This window comes from Nicotiana sylvestris, chromosome 5 (assembly GCF_000393655.2).
Source record: "Nicotiana sylvestris chromosome 5, ASM39365v2, whole genome shotgun sequence".
Classification (NCBI taxonomy): Eukaryota; Viridiplantae; Streptophyta; class Magnoliopsida; order Solanales; family Solanaceae; genus Nicotiana; species Nicotiana sylvestris.
Window position 1 is genome coordinate 165,004,690 of NC_091061.1, and position 7,648 is coordinate 165,012,337.

Here is a 7,648-nt window from a genome sequence, read left to right on the forward strand (position 1 = left end):
AAAGAAAGGAACAAATATCACCTTTTTATAATTAATCAAAGTCTTTTGAACCCTAAATAGTGCTTATAACCTAGAGAACTAGCTAAAATGCTAAGGTTTGAAATAAGAAGACATCACCCATGGATATAGAATTAGGGAAATTGGATGGCCAAAGCCCAATACCCAATAAACCCAAGATTGGATTGATATAGAGAAGAAAATCTTATGTTTTCTATCTAAGCCTATCTACCGCTTTACAACTTCTTTTTAACTTCCTTTAAAAAATCGATTTTGAATTTGGAATCCGACTTTTGTTTTATGGTTACTTTCACCGGCATGAATACTAATTTAATTTAAGTGCTCTTATTCTTTGACTCGTGCTAGGAAGCATTACTCCTATTTTTATTTCAAATTCAATAATTCGGCCAATATGATTACTTGATTTGTGCGTCTCTTATTACTATTTTGTATCCTTGTGCTTTGGATACAATTTGACCTATCTACGATCAAGTCTCAATTTGTGAAAATGTTGAATTATATCTAAAATAATGTGTTGGATCTTAATATATTGTCATAGATTGACTTATTGGGAGCGTGTCGGTTATTTGTCTTTGCATCTAATTAAGTTGTATTTGTTGCTCCTAACAACCGTAAATGATATCGTCCTCCATAGTTGTCACGACCTAAAAACAAATTATCTTGATGACGCCTATCGTGGAACTAGGCAACCCAACTGCTCAACCATTTCAACACATTAAAAGCTTTTAAAAAAATATGGAAGCAGTTAATATTTAAGAAAAACCCTTTTAAAAGCAGAATAAAATTCGCAGCTCAATACAAATCTCTCCAAAAAATCGGGGTGTCACCGAGTACATGAGAATCCATAACGGAAGATAGTCTACTATAATGTCTAAAGAGTAAAACTAAAATATAAGTAAAGATAATGAAGGAGAGTTAAGGTCTCTGAACGTCATGCATCTATCTCGATAGTCTCCAAAGATCTCGACTCCACAACTCAACAGCCGCCGTGACCGGAAGCACCTGGATCTGCACAGGAGGTACGCGTGAGTACAACCAACTCAATAAGTAACAAACCTTTGGACTGAAAGTAGTGACATACTCAACCAGTACAGTTCAATATAGAAATAACAGTGCAGAAACGTAGGCATTCTTTCAAGTTCAACAATTAAACTCAATACAGTAAGATAGATCAAATTTGAATGATATGAAGAATATAACTCCTCTACTTCTATATGCCATTGCACATGTTGTATGTGATGCACCATGCTGACAGCCTCATGTGCTCAACTCTCAAATGCTCTATCATTCAGTATTATATATGGCCAATCCGACCAAGGGAAGCTCCATCCCGGAATATATACATCAACTAACCATCAGTCACTCAGTACTGAGCAGGGCCGATCCAGCACGTGGGGAAGATCCATTCCCGGGTATAAATACTTCAGACAAGATCCATGTCCAGGGAAGATCCATCCCTCAATATAAATTAACCGCGCTCACCGCGGTGTGTGCAAACTCCGAAGGGGCTCCTTCAGCCCAAACATTATCATAAATCAGTATAATAGCTGCGGCGTGCCGCCCGATCCCATAAATGTCACTCATAATCAGGCCATCAGCCTCACTCAATCATCAATCTCTCCAATCTCTCTCACGGGCTCACAATGTCATGAAACTAGATGTATCAATAAATAACAACAGAGACTGAGATATTATATGAAATGAATGAATATGGATAAGTACGAAATATCAATGAAATCAGTAAGTCAACAACAAGAAACAAACACTATGGGTCCCAACAGTACCAGCATATAACCTAAGCATAATCTCTAACATGATTGACAGCTCAATTACTTTATTACATGACGAAAACACGAATATCAACAAGATAGAACAACTAAATAGTGTCATGGAATCGACCATGTCACAATTCTCACGGTGCACAACCACACGCCCGTCACTTGTCATGTGCGTCACCTTAACACCAATCACATAACACATAATTTGGGGTTTCAAATCCTCAAAGCCAAGTTTAGAAGTGTTACTTACCTCAATCCAAGCAAAACTCTACTCCAACACGCCTTTGCCTCGCAAATCGGCCTCCAAATGTCCCGAATCTAGCCACAAGCAGCACAATACAATCAATACGGGCTAAAGGAATAAATTCCACAAGAAATTACAAAGTTATAACTCAAAAATCTGAAATCGGCTTAAGGCCCACGTCTCAAAATCTGAAAAAAGTCACAAAACCCGAAAACCCATCCAACCACGAGTCTAACCATACCAAATTTATCAAAACCTGACACCAAATCGCCACCCAAATCCCCAAATCAAGCTCTCTAAATCTCTAGTCTCAAAGCTCCAAATTATACCTCAAAAATACACAACTAGGTGAGAAAATCAATGGGAAAACATAATTATTGGAGAAATTTAACCACATTTCACTTACCTCAAGAATCCCTCTAAAAATCGTCCAAATTCGAGTTTGCAAAGTCTAGAAATGATAAAACCATCCAACGTTTATATTCTGTCCAGGTTTTTCGCACCTACGACCAACTTAGTCGCTTTTGCGGCGTCGCAAAAGTGACCTACAAACCGCATCTGCGGTTAATTCTGCTCATGTGGTCCCTCTCTACGCTCTGCGGACTCGCTTCTGGGAGAAAACCTCCGTTTCTGCGGAACCCAACTCTACTGCCCCTTCTGCTTCTGCGGTCTTCCTGCCGCATTTGCGGTTACGCAGGTGCGGGAAAACATTCGCACCTACGACCTTCTACTCACCTCTCTTCAGACTCCGCATCTGCGGACCCTACCCTGTACCTGCGAGCTCGCATCTGCGGTTCTCACTTCGTAGGTGCGATTACACCAGTAGTTGCAAATCTTTAGAAATTCTTCAACTTCAAACCTTGGTCCGTTAACTACCCGAAATCAACCTGAGGCCCCCCGGGATCTCAACCAAACATACCATCGGGTACCAAAACATCATACGAACTTAGTCGAACCCTCAAATCACCTCAAACGACATCAAAAACACGAATCACATATAGATTCAAGCCTAATGAACTTTGAAACCTCCAATTTCTACAACTGACATCGAAACCTATCAAACCACGTCCGATTGACCCCAGAATTTGCACACAAGTTACAAATAACACCACAGACCTACTCTAACTTCTGGAATCCCAATCCGACCCCGATATCAAAAAGTTCACCTCCGGTCAAACTTCCCAAAATTTTAATTTTTGCCATTTCAAGCGTAATTACACCACGGACCTCAAAATCACAATTCGGACATGCTCCTAAGTCCAAAATTACCAAACGGAGCTAACGGAACCATCAAAATTCAAATTCGGGGTCGTTTACACATAAGCCAACATCCTGTCAACTTTTCCAACTTAAGCCTCCAACCTTGAGACTAAGTGTCTCAATTCATTTTGAAATTCTTCCGAACTCGAACCGACTAACCCGGTAAGCCATATAATAGCTATAAAATACAAAAGGACCGGTAAATGGCTGAACGGTGCTAAAGCTCTCAAAATGACCGGCCGTACCATTACATCCTCCCCCTCTTAAACAAACGTTCATCCTCGAATGGGTCTAGAAACATACTTGGAATCTCAAATAGGTGTGAATATCTGCTTCGCATCTCCCGCTCGGTCTCCCAAGTAGCCTCCTCAACTGGCTGACCTCTCTATTGCACCTTAACTGAAGCTATATCCTTTGACCTCAACTTTCGAACGCATTGATCCAAAATGGACACCGACTCCACATCGTAAGTCATATTACCATCCAACTGAACCGTGCTAAAATCCAAAACATGAGACGGATCGTCGACATACTTCCGAAGCATAGAAACATGAAATAATGGATACACACTCGACAAACTAGATGGCAAGCAAGCATGTAAGCCACCTCCCCAATCCTCTGAAGTACCTCAAACAGCCCAATAAACCGAGTGCTCAACTTACCCTTCTTTCCAAACCTCATAACACCTTTCAATTCAGTACCCAATTGCCTAGCCTCACCCGGCTTAAACCAACCCACGGAGATCTACACCGTCTCTCATACAAAGCCTTATACAGAGCCATCTGAATGCTCGACTGATAACTGTTATTATAGGCAAACTCCGCGAGCGGCAGAAACTCATCCCATGAACCCACAAAATCAATGACACAAGCGCGTAACATGTCTTCCAATATCTGAATAGTGTGCTTGGATTATCCGTCTGTTTGAGGGTGAAATGTTGTACTCAACTCAACCTGGGTGCCCAACTTTCGCTACACGGCTCTCCAAAATTGCAATATAAACTTCGTGCCCCGATCTAAAATGATGGACACTGGCACACCGTGAAGGCAAACAATCTCTCGAATGTAAATCTCAGCTAACCGCTCTGAAGAATAAGTAGTACCAACTGGAATAAAGTGCGCGGACTTGGTCAGCCGATCTACAATCACCCAAATAGCGTCGAACTTCCTCGAAGTCCGTAGGAGCCCAACAACGAAATTCATGGTGATTCGCTCCCACTTCCACTCTGGAATCTCTATCCTATGAAGTAATCGACCTGGTCTCTGATGTTCATACTTTACCTGCTGAAAGTTAAGGCATCGAGCTACAAATCACACTATATCCTTCTTCATCCTCCTCTAACAATAATACTGCCTCAAGTTCTGGTACATCTTCGCGGCAACCCGGATGAATGGAATATCGCGAGTTGTGGGACTCCTCAAGAATCAACTCACGTAACCCACCTACATTGGGCACACATATATGGCCCTGCATCCCCAACACCCCATCATATCCAATACTAACATCTCTGGCATCACCGTGCTGGACCTTGTCCTTGAGGAAAAATAAATGAGGATCATCATACTGACGCTCTATGATGCAATCAAATAAGAAAGACCGAGAAAATGTCACACCTCCTTTTTTACCTACACCCCCGGAAGGGAGTATATAAGGGAATTTTTCCACTTGAAGTAACAATCGAAGCGGGATTATTTTGTTAAAATTCAGAGTCGCCACTTGGGAGGTTTATGGTGTCCCAAGTCACCAGTTGAATCCCGAATCGAGGAAAACTTGACTCTGTTTAACAGTTCGCAAACCAGAAATCCGAGTAAGGAATTCTGTTAACCCGGAAGAAGGTATTAGGCATTCCCGAATTCCGTGGTTCTAGCACGGTCGCTCAACTGTTATATTCGACTTAATTATCTGAGTTTAATACATTTCAAACCTATGTGCATTTTAACTCTAAACAGCTCTTAATTATTTTAAGGAAGATTTCAACGTCATCTAAAATATGTTTCAAACCACGTCACATAATGCACCTGCAGTCCGCAACACATTTTATTTAACATTGAGATTTGGATTTGGGTCACATAAATGCGCACCCGAGTTTTGGGAGGTAATTATTAAAATAACGCGCCTAAAGCAACTATGCATATTCCACTTTGCGAGGGCCATGGAAATTCAACTAAATGACACGCCTCGATTTCTAAGGATTCAAGTATTAATTAAGTGAGGGCCATGCATTTTAAGATTTTATTTGGCATGGCGCACCTCAATCTAAGGAGGGCTTTATTATTCGAAATTGTTATAAAAATCGGGTTACATGAAATGCACCCCTGAATTTGGGAATTAGGCATCATGACTATGTCACGGGAACCGTACTCATAGCCACGATGGTTTATTTATTAATCGTGCCTAAAACAAGCTATGAATAATCATAAGTTAATTAGTAAGTTGACAACATTTAAACTCTTATCAAACTAGACCAAACAAAAATAATCCATTTGGTTTATTATATCAAATTGAAACCTCACATGCTCAAATTAATTTGTCAAACAAATCGTATGCCTCACTCAAAAATTCCTGGACAGATTATGAATATTAAGCCCAAACTCCTCGCAGTATTAATCAAACCCCAAACCCAATTTTAAACCAACAAACCCCAAGAATTATTTATTAAAAAAAATGTATTACAAAACTAAAACCTATTGAATGCTCAATTTACCCAAAACTAACGAAGGCTTCACATTTGCATAGCCAGATTGCCCACGGCCCACTTCATTGCCTTTGAGATGGATTGATTTACAAATACCAATTTAGGATTAAATAATCAAATTCAAAACAACAACTACAGAGCAACATGCGTTCTTCCTCCAATTAAACATGATTAAACATTTTGATACACTAATAACATTCATCGTATAAATATAAGTGACGCAGAGTAACACACAAAAATATATGTATAATGATAAAAATGGAATAGAAAAGTAAAGAATTAACCTCAGCTGCTTTCCTTTTTAAATAGCGAAATTCAATTACTGCAAATTTTGGTGAGCTAGATGCTACTAGGAAATGAAAACAGGGACTAGCTTGAGCAGTGAACTCGTCGGCAACCTCGACTCAATAGTAAATGGAGTTTTCGAGAGAATGAAATTGATTAGAGCTCAGCAGCTATGGAGTTCGGTGGTGCTGGAGTTTGGGATTCGACCTTACTGGCAATACTTCTTTGCAGTCCAACGGCGGCAGAGGCGTGGAGATTTGGTGTAGGTACGGCCGAAGATTTTTCGGAAATTCTGGCCATTTCTCACTTTCTTTGGTGGAAGTGTGTCGTTGGTCTTTGGTGAAATTCCAAGAAGAAGAATCAATGATTTCCCAAAATCGCAGAGCGGAAAGTTACGTTTTTCCTCATTTCTTTTTTGCTTTGTTTCTATGCCTCGTTTGTATCTGGCTATGGGGAATTGAGGGGTCAAGGTGATGGCTGCCGTTCTTGTGTGTTAGCTAGGTCTTGGTATTGAAAATCTTAGGGTTGAGTTTTTATAATTGAGTATTTTATACGGAGATGGAAAGAGATGATGACCATTGGATTAGATGGAAAATAGATGGTTAGGATTAAATTTTGAACTTAAATGGGCTAATGGGTTGGGAAGAATGGGTTAAGGGTAATTGGGTTGGACCATATCTTTTGTGTTTCAATTTTGGGCTAAGAAGACTCCAAAAATTATTATTTAAAACTATAGCTAAATTCTCTTAATATAGGATAACTATACTACATGATGCAAAAATAAATTCTAATTAATTAAACTAAACTATATTAAAACATGAAACTATTACATATTTTTGTATTTTTCAAGATTATATAAAGATAAAAATTAAGGTACTATTTTTTATATTATTATTATTATTTTATTATTTTATGAAAGGTACATAAAATAAAATATTTTTTTGTAATTTTTATTTTCTTGTAATAAAATAAAGTAAAGAGTAAAAATGAGTTGAAATAGCTATATTGGGCCTAAATTAAATATTTACGTGCTAAAATATGAAAAATCTTGGGAAGGGTCAAAAATCACATGTCTACAGAAAGCACACAGGCTAGAACCGGACTGGGCTCCGAAATATCTAATCTTACGAACTAGTTGGCCTAGGCCTGAACATTAACTGCAAGAGGTCTCTCACCAACATGAATGAATGCAAGGCTACCCATACTCACTGCCTTCATGCTCAAGGCATCGGCCACCACATTAGCCTTCCCCGGATGATACAGAATAGTAATATCATAGTCCTTTAGTAGCTACAACCATCTCTGCTGCCTCAAATTTAGATCCTTCTGTTTGAACAGGTGTTGGAGGCTCAGATGATCTGTAAAAAC

General features: G+C 39.3%; 1 long non-coding RNA gene across 1 annotated transcript; it reads right to left on the reverse strand.

Annotated features, from left to right (window-relative positions):
- Positions 1-746: 746 nt before the first annotated feature.
- Positions 747-6,719, reverse strand: LOC138891137 (uncharacterized). Its single transcript, XR_011407458.1, has 3 exons — positions 6,280-6,719; positions 2,047-2,114; positions 747-1,026 (listed from the first exon to the last, which is right to left on the reverse strand). It is a non-coding gene; the product is annotated as an uncharacterized lncRNA (long non-coding RNA).
- Between the last annotated feature and the right edge of the window lie 929 nt (positions 6,720-7,648).